This window comes from Dermacentor albipictus, chromosome 3 (assembly GCF_038994185.2).
Source record: "Dermacentor albipictus isolate Rhodes 1998 colony chromosome 3, USDA_Dalb.pri_finalv2, whole genome shotgun sequence".
Taxonomy (NCBI): Eukaryota; Metazoa; Arthropoda; class Arachnida; order Ixodida; family Ixodidae; genus Dermacentor; species Dermacentor albipictus.
The window spans coordinates 162,309,568-162,322,005 of record NC_091823.1 but is presented as its reverse complement, the minus strand read 5'-3'; the positions used below and the strand labels follow the sequence as shown (position 1 = coordinate 162,322,005).

The following is a 12,438-nucleotide window of genomic DNA, read 5'->3' as shown; positions in this document are numbered from 1 at the left end:
GGAAACTGAAGTGGCACTCCTTCTGCAGGTCTACCCCTTTTGTTTGGAAACAGTGTTGATGGGCAAGCTCAGCGACCAGATGTTCAGGCAGTACCAAGTCAGTTTTCACAACTACAAGAAAAAAAGAATTTTCAATAGACTGAGCAGGGCTCGACGAGTCATCGAAAATGCCTTTGGAATCCTGGCTCAAAGGTGGCGCATCCTGTGCTGGCCATTTAAAGCTAAAGATGAAAACGTCAGACGCATTATATCAGCGTGTGTATGTTTACGCATTTTTCTGATGACAGAAACAGCTTCCTCTCGTGCAGTTTACTGCCCATCAGGAACTACTGATTATAAAGATTGGCAGGGACGAGAATGGCAGACTGACTCCTGTGCCTGCCACAGGTTATCACCCAATGAGGTAATCTTGTGGAAGTATCTGCGAACAAAACTGGGACTGCTGTTTACTTACTATTGCCCCAAATAGCTTGCTTTTATGATTAGTAGTTAAAGTGATGTTAATTGCCACATGTTGGAGCGAGCACTTACGCTTCAATGTTCTATTTGTTTTGTGTTTAGGCTTGCCTACGCTGCATGAGACTGGCTTTGCAAACACTTCATCGGAAGCTACAAGGTCCCCTGGCAAGAGGAGATGATCAGGAACAGCAGAGTTTAGTAATGGTAACATTTCTTTTTTACTTAGAGCCACTTTGAACACATTTTATACTGCATTGTCTGCTTGCAGTGATGACAGCACCCTTGTACACTTTGCTATATTCTAAAAATTATTCTTGAGACATGTATGTTGCAGGTACGGATGCAGACAATAGCAAATGGAGCTCGCTTTTGCCTTCTAATATTTTTCACGTGTTCAATAATTGATATGTGGTGTTTAATGGTGCAAGGGCCAAGTATGGCCAAAGAGCGCCATGCCAAAAGGTAATTTTAACAATGTATTGTGAATACAGTGTACAGTGGATACATCATGGTAAACGTGGCATGGCTGTAAAAAGGCCTAAAAACTGTCACTGTAAATGGCGTAAAAGAAATGGGTACTAAAATGATGACACTGATTTGGGCATGGATGGCAATTGGGTTTCGTTAAAAAACATGATGGAACAAGACAACACATAACAGTGATAGTAGAAACTCAAGAGAGCCCTTTTATTAGAAGGGCTGTTAGTCGTGTGCTAGAAATTACCTGTCCAAATGATTTTGAGAGTATCTGTTTCCAATAAAAACTGTAAGACTAATTTCATGTTAAAAAGCGGTTCATCACTAAGGAAAAATGCAGGGTGAAGAGGTGTATTTTCACGATTTGCAGAAGGAAAATACTTTTTCCTCTCTGTTTCTCTTGCAGGGCACTGAATAAGAACATGGAGTACTGTCAGACTATTGCAGCACTTACCACAAGTTGGGGGATCACCTCCAGTCAAGAGATAAGAGTGAGTACCATATGTGTGGCCTATCCTTAATTGGCAAAGAATTACTTCCTTGTAACATGCTGTTTTCCCACTTATTCAGTTTTATTATTTGAAGCTTATTCATTACTTGTGTATCCCACTTGCCTTGCCAATGATTCCTTAATTTACGGCGTAGAAAAGGCTTTAGGTCTGTGGTAGGGATGGGAATATTTCAATCTCTGTCGCTAAAAGTTACTGATGTAGCACTTTCGTCAGCTGCTTCGTTCCCTTTTATACCTTTGTGATCGGGTACCCAGCATATGACAATCACTTGATTGCACATATATAGGGCGCACAATAAGTTATACAGCCCATTCAAAACGGAATTCTTATTTTTTTGTAAACTAATTAGTGCTCTCACGACACTTAATGAGTCTGTGAAGAGAACAGCCTTAGCGACGTTTGTGAGCCTGATGTGTTTAATAACCGAGAGTATAGCGTATGCTTCTGCTGTAAAGATGCTTGTGTGTGGGTTTAGTGTCCCAGATATTGAAAATGATGGTCCAAGAGCTGCGTAAGCAACACCATCAGCAGACTTCGAAGCATCCGTGTAAAATTCAGCACAGGAATACTTCTTTTAGTTCAAAAAAATGTGATTGTATGTGAGCCTCAGGCGCTCGTTTCGATATTTCTAAGAAAGATATGTCACATTGTATAGTTTGCCACTCCCAAGGCGGTGGGAACCGAGTAGGAGCCATTGGGATATTTTCTATAAAAGGGACACCTGTTTCTTCTGACAGTGCTTCCACTCGGAGGCCTGATGGCTGGGCGGTTACGGAATAGCCTGGCACTGGACAAGTCACTAATTGCAATATGACATGGATGCTGAATATCTGATTTACCTTTCAAGGCATAAGAGAAAGATAAATATGCTCTTTGTAGATGAAGAGACCATTCGTTGGATTCAATGTACAGGCTCTCTACAGGACTAGTCCTGAAGGCACCTGTAGCAAGATGGATACCCAAGTGGTGAATCGAATCTAACATCTTCAAGGCACTAGGCGTAGCAGAGCTATACACTATAGCACCATAGTCAAGGCGTGACCTTATCAGACTTTTATACAGGCTCAAAAGGCATCTTCTGTCACTTCCCCAGGATGAACGGGACAAGAGCTTCAGTAGATTCATTGTCTTCATGCACTTCGCTTTGAGATATTTCAAGTGGGGGATAAATGTTAATTTAGTGTCTATATGAGGCCCAAAAATTTATGTTCATGGCTCACTGGGAGCTGTTGTCGATTAAGGTAAATAGCTGGTTCAGGTAATATACCTCTCTTGTTCGAGAAAAGAACACATGCTTTTTTGCGGGTTCAATGTAAATTCATTCTCCTCAGCCAACATTGACAATTTGTTTAGCCCAAGCTGTACATGTCGCTCACAGATGGAAAGACTACATGATTTAAAACCTATTTGTACGTCATCTACATACACAGAATAAAACATTGTACGTGGGATGATAGTATAAAGCGAGTTCATTTTTATAACGAATAGAGTGCAGCTAAGCACGCCACCTTGTGGTACACCTGTTTCCTGGGTAAATAGACGAGATAGCACATTACCAACTCTGACGCGGAACGTGCGGTTAGACAGGTAACTTTGGATGACATTCAGCAAATTACCTCGGACTTCCATTTCGGCCAGGTCACGGAGAATTCCGAACCGCCGCGTGGTGTTTAAGCCTTCTCCATGTCAATAAATACTGACAAAAAGAACTGCTTATGTACAAAAGCATCACGAATATTCGTCTCGATGCGGACAAGGTGATCAGTTGTGGATCTACCTTCCCTGAAACCACACTGGAGGGGATCTAATAGTTTGTTACTTTCAAGAAAATGAAGGAGACACCGGTTAACCATTTTTTCAAAGAGTTTACATAGGCAACTTGTCAACGCTATAGGCCTATAGCTGTTGACTGAAATTGGGTCCTTGCCGTCTTTTAGTATTGGAATTATTGCTTCCTTCCAGGCGGATGGAATGTAGCCGGCAGAGAACACAGAGTTGAAGAGTTGAAGAGTGACAGTAGTGTTTTGTGGGTTTCAGGGTGTAGGTGTTTGATCATTATATACAATATTCTGTCACTTCCTGGAGCAGATTTGTTACAGCCATTGAGCGCAGCCTGAAATTCCGCCATGCTAAATGGGCGGGTGTAAGGTTGGTTGCTATTTCCTTTCTGACCTAGAGGCAGTCGTTCCACTTGTTGCCGGTATCCCAGAAATGTATCTGAATAGTGGGATGAGCTAGAAATGCTTTCAAAATGTACCCCTAGAGAGTCGGCTTGGTCAATGAGTGTGTCTCCTTGTTTATTTACCAATGGTAGAGGATGAGTTTCGCGGCCTTTTATTTTGTTTACCCTGTTCCAGGCTTTTCTTTCGCCTGTATAAGAATTAATATTGGAGATGTATTTTTGCGAGCTTTCCCTTTTGGCAAGGTGGTGCGTTCTTCTACCTTCTGATTTTATTTTCTTGAAGCTGATCAAGTTCTCGGTAGTTGGGCAGTCGCGAAGGCGACTCCAAGCCTTATTTTCATTTTTGCGGGCTTCCTTACACTGCTCATTCCACCAAGGAATACGCCGTTTAGAGGGTGATCCATTCGTTTGAAGGATACATATTGATGCAGCATCAGTTATAAATGCCGTCTAATATGATACTGATCGATTGAGAGAGTACAGATGTCATCCCAGGTGAAATGTGTCAGCTCTCTGTATCGTTTCCAGTCAGCACAGTCGACCTTCCAACATGGCAGATGTGGGGAACACTTATCGCGTTTTGTTAATTTTAAGATAATTTGGAAATGGTCACTCCCATGTGGATTTTTGATCACGTCCCACTACAGGTATGGAACTAGGGTACTTTGTTATACTAAAGTCAATGGATGAGAACGTTTTGTTCGCCACGCTGTAGAATGTGGGTTTTTTCTTGTTTAGTAAGCACGCATTGAAGGATAAAAGGAACTTTTCTAATAAGCGCCCTCTCGTATCACAAAGAGAATCTCCCCAGAGAGTGTTATGTGCATTTAAATCACCTACTACAATGTAAGGTTCGGAGAGTTCTGCGATAAAGCTCTGGAATTCTGTTGGCATGGAGGGATGTACAGAGAGCTAACCGTGACTAACTTATCAAATAGCACGGCTCTGATTGCCACTGCCTCAAGGAGCGTTTGCAGATGTAAATGTTGGCAGGCGGTACCTTTATCAACTATAATAGCCACACCGCCTGACGAGGCGAGAGCGTCACTGCGATCTTTGCGGTAAATGGCATATTGTTTGAGTTAGTATGTGAAGGATTGAGGTGTCTTGCACACACAGCACCCTTGGATTAAACTTGTGAAGAGTTCCTTAGTGTCATCAGGATTGTATATTAAACCTCTCACGTTCCAGTGCATTATCTGTGTGTCCATATTGGAAGCGTTTTATGGTGTGTGTCAAGAGATCAGTTAGGTTGGCTCAAGAGACCTTTGAAGGCCCCTTGATGCGGGTATTTCCTTTTTGTTGGCATGCTCCAGGGAGCAACACCGTTCCTTCGGCGTCAGAGACGCCGGAGAAGTTTTTGTTACATCCATCGCCTCTTCAGAGGTGCTGGATGACGCCCGCTCAGCGGGCACTCTCGGGAGTTTTTCGGGCCTGTCTGCTCGAGCAGTGGCCCTGGGACCGGCAGGCTCAGAGGTCTGCTGGCCCTTCGTGATAGGGGGCGCAAGAGCAGTGACTGCTCCCGCCATGGGGGCTGATGGCGTAACCGCCGTCACACTCCGTGTGACTTGCACGGCCGCCTGAGGATGTGGCACTGCCCCGCGGCGCGTCACATCACTGTAGGATGGATTCGATTGGTGGCGGACAGAAAAACGCTTGCGCGCTTCTGGAAAAGAAATATTTAGTTTGGCCTTTAGTTCGATTATTCCTTTTTCTTTCTTCCATGACGGGCACGATCGCGAATGGGCGGGGTGGTCTCCGTCACGTTAGCGCAGTGGGTTGTGGAAGAACAGTTATCTGATGTATGGTCTTTAGATGCACATTTTGCACAAGTAGCACGCCCTCGGCAGCTCTGGGACCCATGCCCAAAATGCTGACACTTGAAGCATCGGCGCGGATTGGTGATGTATGGTCGTACGCAAAGTTTACAATATCCGGTCTCTATCGAATCAGGCAGTTCACTTGTTCCGAACGTTATTATTACATGCTTTGTTGGGATTTCCTTGTCATCACGTCTTAACTTAATTCGTTGCACCTTTACGTTTTGGTCTTGCCATCCATCCAACAGCTCGCTTTCACTGAGTTAAAGGAGGTCGTCATCAGCAATGACACCACGCACAGTGTTCATTGACCGGTGGGGGCCCACAGAGACAGGAATGTCACCAAATGCAACAAGTTTAGTCAGTTTGCTGTATTGAAGCTTGTCACGCACTTCCAGAAGAAGGTCGCCGCTTCCCATCCTGGTTACTTTGTAACCAGAGCCGATTGCTTCTGTCAGACATTTTGCAACCACAAATGGGGATATTGTACGGACTGTCTTGGTTTCATGTTGACTATGTATTACTTGATATTTGGGAAATATTTCTTTTGGTTTCATCAGAAATTTGAACGTTTAATCGGTGCGCCCCCTCTTCAGGGAGCGATCAGGGAGTGGGGGAAACTAGAAGCCATATATAGGATTACTTTATTCGGCAGGAATGCCCGCCGCACACCTCGGAGCCCAACCTGGGGACGTCACAGGATTAGACAATTCTATTCAGCGTACGCCAGCGGTACGTTCGCATTATAACCTAATATAGATATACCCGAGACTGGTTATATTACACAAGGTTAACCCTTGCCGCCCAGAAAATAGCAAGTTAAAAGAAATGAATAGAATACAGGAAAGATGGAAAAGTGGAAGAGAAAGGCGAAGATGAGGGTAGAGAGAGACAGGAAAAGGCGACTGCTGATTTCCTGCAGGTGGGTCAGTCTGGAGGTGCCGTCTATGCGGAGCAGAGGCCGAAGAGGTGTGTTGCCTCCGCTGGGGGGCCTCAAAGGTCCAAGCACCCAGCATCGGCTCAACCCCCAGGATCCCCTTTTCCCCAGACACGGCTAAGCCGCGCATGGCTACACGCGGGAGGGTCCAACCCTCGTGTGCTCGGGTACGTGGTGTCGCAACACACCAAACGCCTGCTTACGCAGATGCCCCTGCGGGGCGTGTTCAATAATTGGAGGTGGCGTCTGTGGTATGTGCGGGCTGCTGGTGGACACTATTGCGCTTCCTCATGAGCAAACAGTGTTTGTTCATGTCAATAGAAAAGGCCTGATTGCAGTTAGAACGGAATAGCATGCTTTGTTTACTTGTGTCTGCACCTGGCAGACACAAGTAAACGATACAGCCTAAATCAAGTAAGAGAAGAAAGAAACAAGAAGCATAACAGGTAAACAGAAGTAAGAAGTGTAGTGGTACATATAGTGGTGCAGCAAAGTAGAAAAATTACATGTGAATGAAGTAAGTGACTATAAAACATTAGTTCGAGTTTTCTTCATTCATGGCTCTTTGGAGCCGGTGGTACATCATCGTTTGAATTTCAAGAATTGCATCCGACTGGTCTCTTGGGCCAAGCTTTCGCAGCTGCCCAGCAAGTGCCATGCATGTATGGTACACAACATCTTGTGGCTCCCGCTGCAGTTATTGCTTCTGCGGCCTCAGTCTGCACCGCCTGGAGGTGCTCCATACAGGCAGCAGTTACAGCACCATGCTGAGTGGTTTTCAATGGGCGGCAAGTTAAAACAGTTTTGTAGTAGTCGTGTATTATGTATTCATTCCTGATTCCCGATTCATTTCTTCCAGCGAAATGCATTCATTCCAGAGGCACTATAGCAAGCAGTTAGATGCAAGCATGTGCTACATGAGAAATTAAAAAGCTCGAGTCGCAGTGTTCCATCTGGGTCAGACTAAGTCAACTTCTGTTGGTCTCTCATCAAGATGGCTGTAAAATGAGTGTGTAAATGCCACGTTTGTACAGATTGCATTGCATTTCAGTGATTGCAGTCTTGTATGCCTATATTATAAGTTGTTTACCTTTCATTTGCAGCAGCTGCTGGTGTTGCTGGGCCACTCGATGGAACTGAGGAGCTAGAAGTTCCCGGCAGCTCAGCTTGGTCCTGGAGATTTCTGTTTCCAGTGCACAACAGTTATTAAATAAATAAACGTATAATTATTTGACGGCCTAAGTTTGGGCAATAACACTGTGATGCATTCATTTGGATATTGTCATGACCGGCGGTAGTCACAACCTGTACATGATAGAAAGAACATTGTTTAGGAAGCTACTCTTCAGAAAGGAAGTCAAGGCTTGAAGAGAGCCTGCAAAAATATATTTACACATAAGGAGAGCACTCTGAAAGGTTGCTAACTTGAGAGCGTAGGTTTTGTTCCCTCCTGGATTTTTGCGTGGATAACATAACAAGCAAGGCTACAAACGCTCGTGTAGATTTTGGAAAATTGCCCCACTCACATTGGCTCTTCTGAAACTGGCTACATGATGGCTTGCATAGGAAGAAAGTGTTTCCACTTGATAGTGGCAACGTCTGCGGCACCGGCTCCACTCTTCATGCTTGTTATTTGATTTCTAATTTTCACGAATGTGTCCTTTAGGTTTTTAAACTTTTTTGACACAGCGAACCTGCGGAAAACAAAAGGCACTTTTGTCATGTAGAATGAAGATTGATGGACTGTTCGCTTTCATTCACGTTCTTTCGAGCCGTTCAGCATAGGACCTCCGATAATTTTTAAGGGCTATTTACTGTGCTCTGTTGCAATACTCGTCCGCCGTTATTTCGATGGCTGACCACAACACAACCGCTGCTGCACGCGGTATTAATTACCGGGCATTGGCTGTTGCCGCAGATCATGAATCGTTAGATGCACTTTACGCTCATCGTTGTAGCACAGAAAAGTTTCTATTGTAACACTGCGCTGCTCTCGCGGTGCCATCAGTGTCGCGCGTGCATGCCTGCGCAGGCATTCGAACGGCCCACGAGCTGAGCATGCACGACATAGAAGCAAGCAGCCGCACGGGAAAAATGTTTGCCGACGTTTGACGGAGAATTTGCATAAAAGCAAGGTACTGGCAATGAGAAAGTCTTGTCGCTCTGGCATCGGCGCAAGTAAGCGTGAATAGCAGTTGTACTTACCACTCACTCCCATTTCTTTCCCAATCCTGTCCCATCCCACGAAACACGCAAGGAGCTATTTGATGTCTAAAAGATGTCTTGAACGGCTAATTCAAAAGCCTAGTAGCTGTCTTGAGCAAGACGTTTTGTAGCCATGGACATCGAGAAGTACTTCAGTAAGCCCTGCTAGCGTTATGCTAAAGGTTGGCTAATGGACAGCTTGACAAGAACAACTGAATACTTTTATTAGACATTCCCTTAAATTTTTTCGGCAGCTGTTTATATTGTCGGATAGAGTGATGCACAGGTAGTTTTTCCAGATGTGAACCGTGGGAATAGTGTAGTACACAGTCTCATTGGTCAATTAGTGCTTTTTAATTAGACCAATCAATTTAATGCCACCTATCGGAATTGCAAATAAAACAAGATCTGTATTCTATGCTGATATTCCAATGATCGCCCATTGACCTAAACAAGAACATCTGTGCATGAAACACATCATTATTGACAAAACTTCACCCTGCTGGGTCTCCACCAAATTGAAATAGTTTCTATCTAAGAAAAATTGTCAGTGATGCTGCAGTTCAAGCAAAAATTACATCCTGGTTTCAGCAACAGGGGGCACAATAGCCTTACACCAGTATATGAAACAGAACGCTGTGCTGCAATGAGTTAAGAAATAAAGGATAGTACACATCTGGAAAAATACTCTGTGAACCACTCTAACTAGCAATATAAATATATTTTTCCCGATGCTCATGCTTCATTTAAAAGTAAATTGTAACTTACTTTGTGGGTGCGTCTTGTAAGGTAACGCCACATGCTTGCGCAGCATCATGCAGAAATAATGGCCAGTTCTTCGGCATACCATCCATTAGTGAATTCCTTGGATGTTGCATGTTACCAGAACTGAAAGATAAATCATAATATGCTGTTATATTTTTCATAAACTGTACGATAAGCTTTTCATGCATAAAAGATGATTGCAAGCGAAAATGCAGCAAGACATCTACTTCACACCATGTCACATACTCATACTTTATTACCTAATGAATTAGAAAAGATGCAGAAAGTGTAATTAACAAGAGTGACAAATAGCAGCAAAGGTGATCATGGATAAATCTTGAAGATGATTGTCGCCACTGCCAGAACAGGCCAGCCTTCATAGGAGAGCACTTGCTGCCCACAAAAGCTTGCTGTCACAGGCCACACGTGACTGTTCTTGTAGACATAGGCAAGCAATACTTGCACAGAAGAGGAAATGGGAATATTGAAATTGGAACTGCAATTAGCAATACGTGCTAATTAAAAAGTCTGGTTCGCATTAAAAATAAATTTAAGCATTCATTTCTCTTAAATTACGGGTATCTTAAGGCATGTATGTGATGATGTTTAAGATGACTATTATATTTCCTGTCATATACTCATTAAATTGCATAGCAGAGTCAAAGTTGGCATTTAAATTATTATATGGTGTTTTGTGGCTGAAAAGCCACTTATCAACCTGTCAAACAAATCAGAGGCTTCCTGCAAAACATAATCAGTTTAAAAACAGTAGTCCACTCTGCAGGTAATTGATGTAATAACTTAATGAAAAAGTTAAATAGCATGTTATACTGTTGAACTAAAAGCAAGTTTGGCATTTTGCACTGCCTAGCTGTTGCCTTTCTTTCAAACTTAAACATGGCACAGTACAGAGTAAGCAGGTAGCATGAAAAGGAGGACTGGTGATAATGTAGTGTTCCAAAGCAACACTCCTAGCTGGATCAATCACTTTTGTTGATATATTTTCATGTGACCCTAATTGGCTTAGGGCAATACCTCACACAAATGATGCAAACACCTTGGATGATGCGTCATACAAAATTGAAAGTATCTCATGATGTGATCAAACGATAACATTGCCCACTGTCTTGGAAGTGTTAACATGCTGCTTGCACGAGAAAGTGCACGGCGATTCGTATAGGTAGCAAATTCATCAGTGCATCTATAGCCTCAGGTAATTCTGAGCATCTATGTTGACCTGCAATTGAGAAGTCGCTGCACACAAAAAGGTGTATTCAAGTAATGGTCCATGCTGAATAATTGCCCACCTAGTGAACAGGCAAATGTGGCATGCTAATGGGCTAGGGCAAATAGATTGCTAAATTCTGATAACACCTCCAATGATATTATTGAAATAGGTGGTAAAAAACAGCACAGGTAAAATTATAGTTATGAGAAAATTTTAAAAGCACCTCTCGAACTGCTGAAACCCTCAGCATCATGCCTGCTCTACACGCACATATGTTGCAACACAATCTATCTCAGACGCAGGTGCCTCCACGCATGTGTGATCTCCTCACAATAAGGTTAAAAAATAATCTGGCACAAGCTACCTGATGTGATTCATTTTGCAAGCGCCAGCCAAGTGCTGACGGTGGTAGAGCGAAATTGAAGTTTGTCCTTGTATGGAAGCCTCGGCGGCCCATGTTTTATCAATTCTAGCGACAAAGCACACCTTTTACAGCACACATAAATCTTAGACTGCTTGCTGATGCTGTACAGTAAATTCCTCTAAAGAAACTAAATCACACAGAAAACATTTAGAATACCAAACTAATCAAATACTGGCTTGAATACATTTGTGCATTATGGAAGCAAGGTGTAATGTACACTGTTGTAGCAAATTTTTACTCATGTATGGAATACTTGTTCGACAACAGTTAATTTTTGAGTTCTTACATAGCAACGACTACCTACAGGTAAATTTTGTAAGGTTTAGGGAAACTAATTATTAGTAGAACTGTGTATGTACACTGGCACTGAGAAATTGTTTATAATGGTGGCAGCTTATAATGGACCAATGCAAAAAAATGCCCGTTTGTGAGACACCAACTAGCTATTTTACCACGAAGCGCTCCCTGGCCTTAACCCATATAAAAAGCACTTGGGAGGACCAGAGAGGGTACAGTACATTGGCTTACACTGATCATGATGAGGTCCCATCATCCAGCTAGCGCCAAGGTACAAGGAGGATGTCCAGCCGTCTATAGAGTGAAATGAACAAAATAAGAGAACATCAAGTCAGTTGAAAGGCAGATTTGCAATTACAAATAAGGTGACCAAGTCACAGTCATTCATTACCCAGATGGAAAAATCTCCATTTCCAGCTGGATTATTGAACCGGAAATCCTTCCCAGCTGGAAAATTTTCCATTTGGAAATGACTCTTTCCAGCTGGGATTGGAACTTCTGATCTAGCTGGAACTTGCGCCTCTTCCAGCTGGAAATTGCTCCTCTTTCAGCTGAGATGTGCTCCTATTCCAGCTGGAAAGGGCTCCTATTCCAGCTGGAAAGTGCTCCTATTCCAGCTTTAAAGTGCTCCTATTCCAGCTGGAAAGTGTCCCTGTTCCAGCTAGAGAATGTTCTCAATCTAGCTTGAAAGGTGCTCGTAGTAACTGTAGTCGAATTCGTTTCCAGCTTAAATAGAAGCAATTTCCACTTGGAGTCTCAGCTACCGAGCTGGAAATGTCCTTCTGGTAGACAACTAAATCAAGCTCACTTCTGCACTGGTAAAAAAAGTTTAACAGGATAGATTACGTTTCGCGCTTCCATACAGTGCTTTTATTCCAAGGAGAAGGGCGTATAGCTGGTTGTTTTGAACAACCACTCAGCCATATGCATAGAGGACAAAAGTTCAGCAGCCAAAACACAATGTACGTATATTTAAATATACTTACAGTGGTACTATAGTACTTGACAGCAAGTTCTCAGTGTGGAAGGCGAACTTTCCTTTTTACATCTTGAATTTTTTCACTGAGGGTCTTTGGCAGAGCAAGCTCCGCTCCGCTGATGTCCAGCTTGTGTATCTGACCCCAGTGCCGCA

At 43.2% G+C, this 12,438-nt stretch overlaps 1 long non-coding RNA gene across 2 annotated transcripts in view; it reads left to right on the top strand.

Moving 5' to 3' along the window:
* The window catches only part of LOC139057645 (uncharacterized), a 144,351-nt gene extending 136,722 nt beyond the window's left edge, over positions 1-7,629 (top strand). For both annotated transcript variants that reach the window (XR_011512959.1, XR_011512960.1), the window contains 3 exons: positions 562-663; positions 1,343-1,427; positions 7,491-7,629. This is a non-coding gene — a long non-coding RNA (uncharacterized lncRNA). The remainder of the gene's footprint in view (positions 1-561; positions 664-1,342; positions 1,428-7,490) is intronic.
* Positions 7,630-12,438: the final 4,809 nt, after the last annotated feature.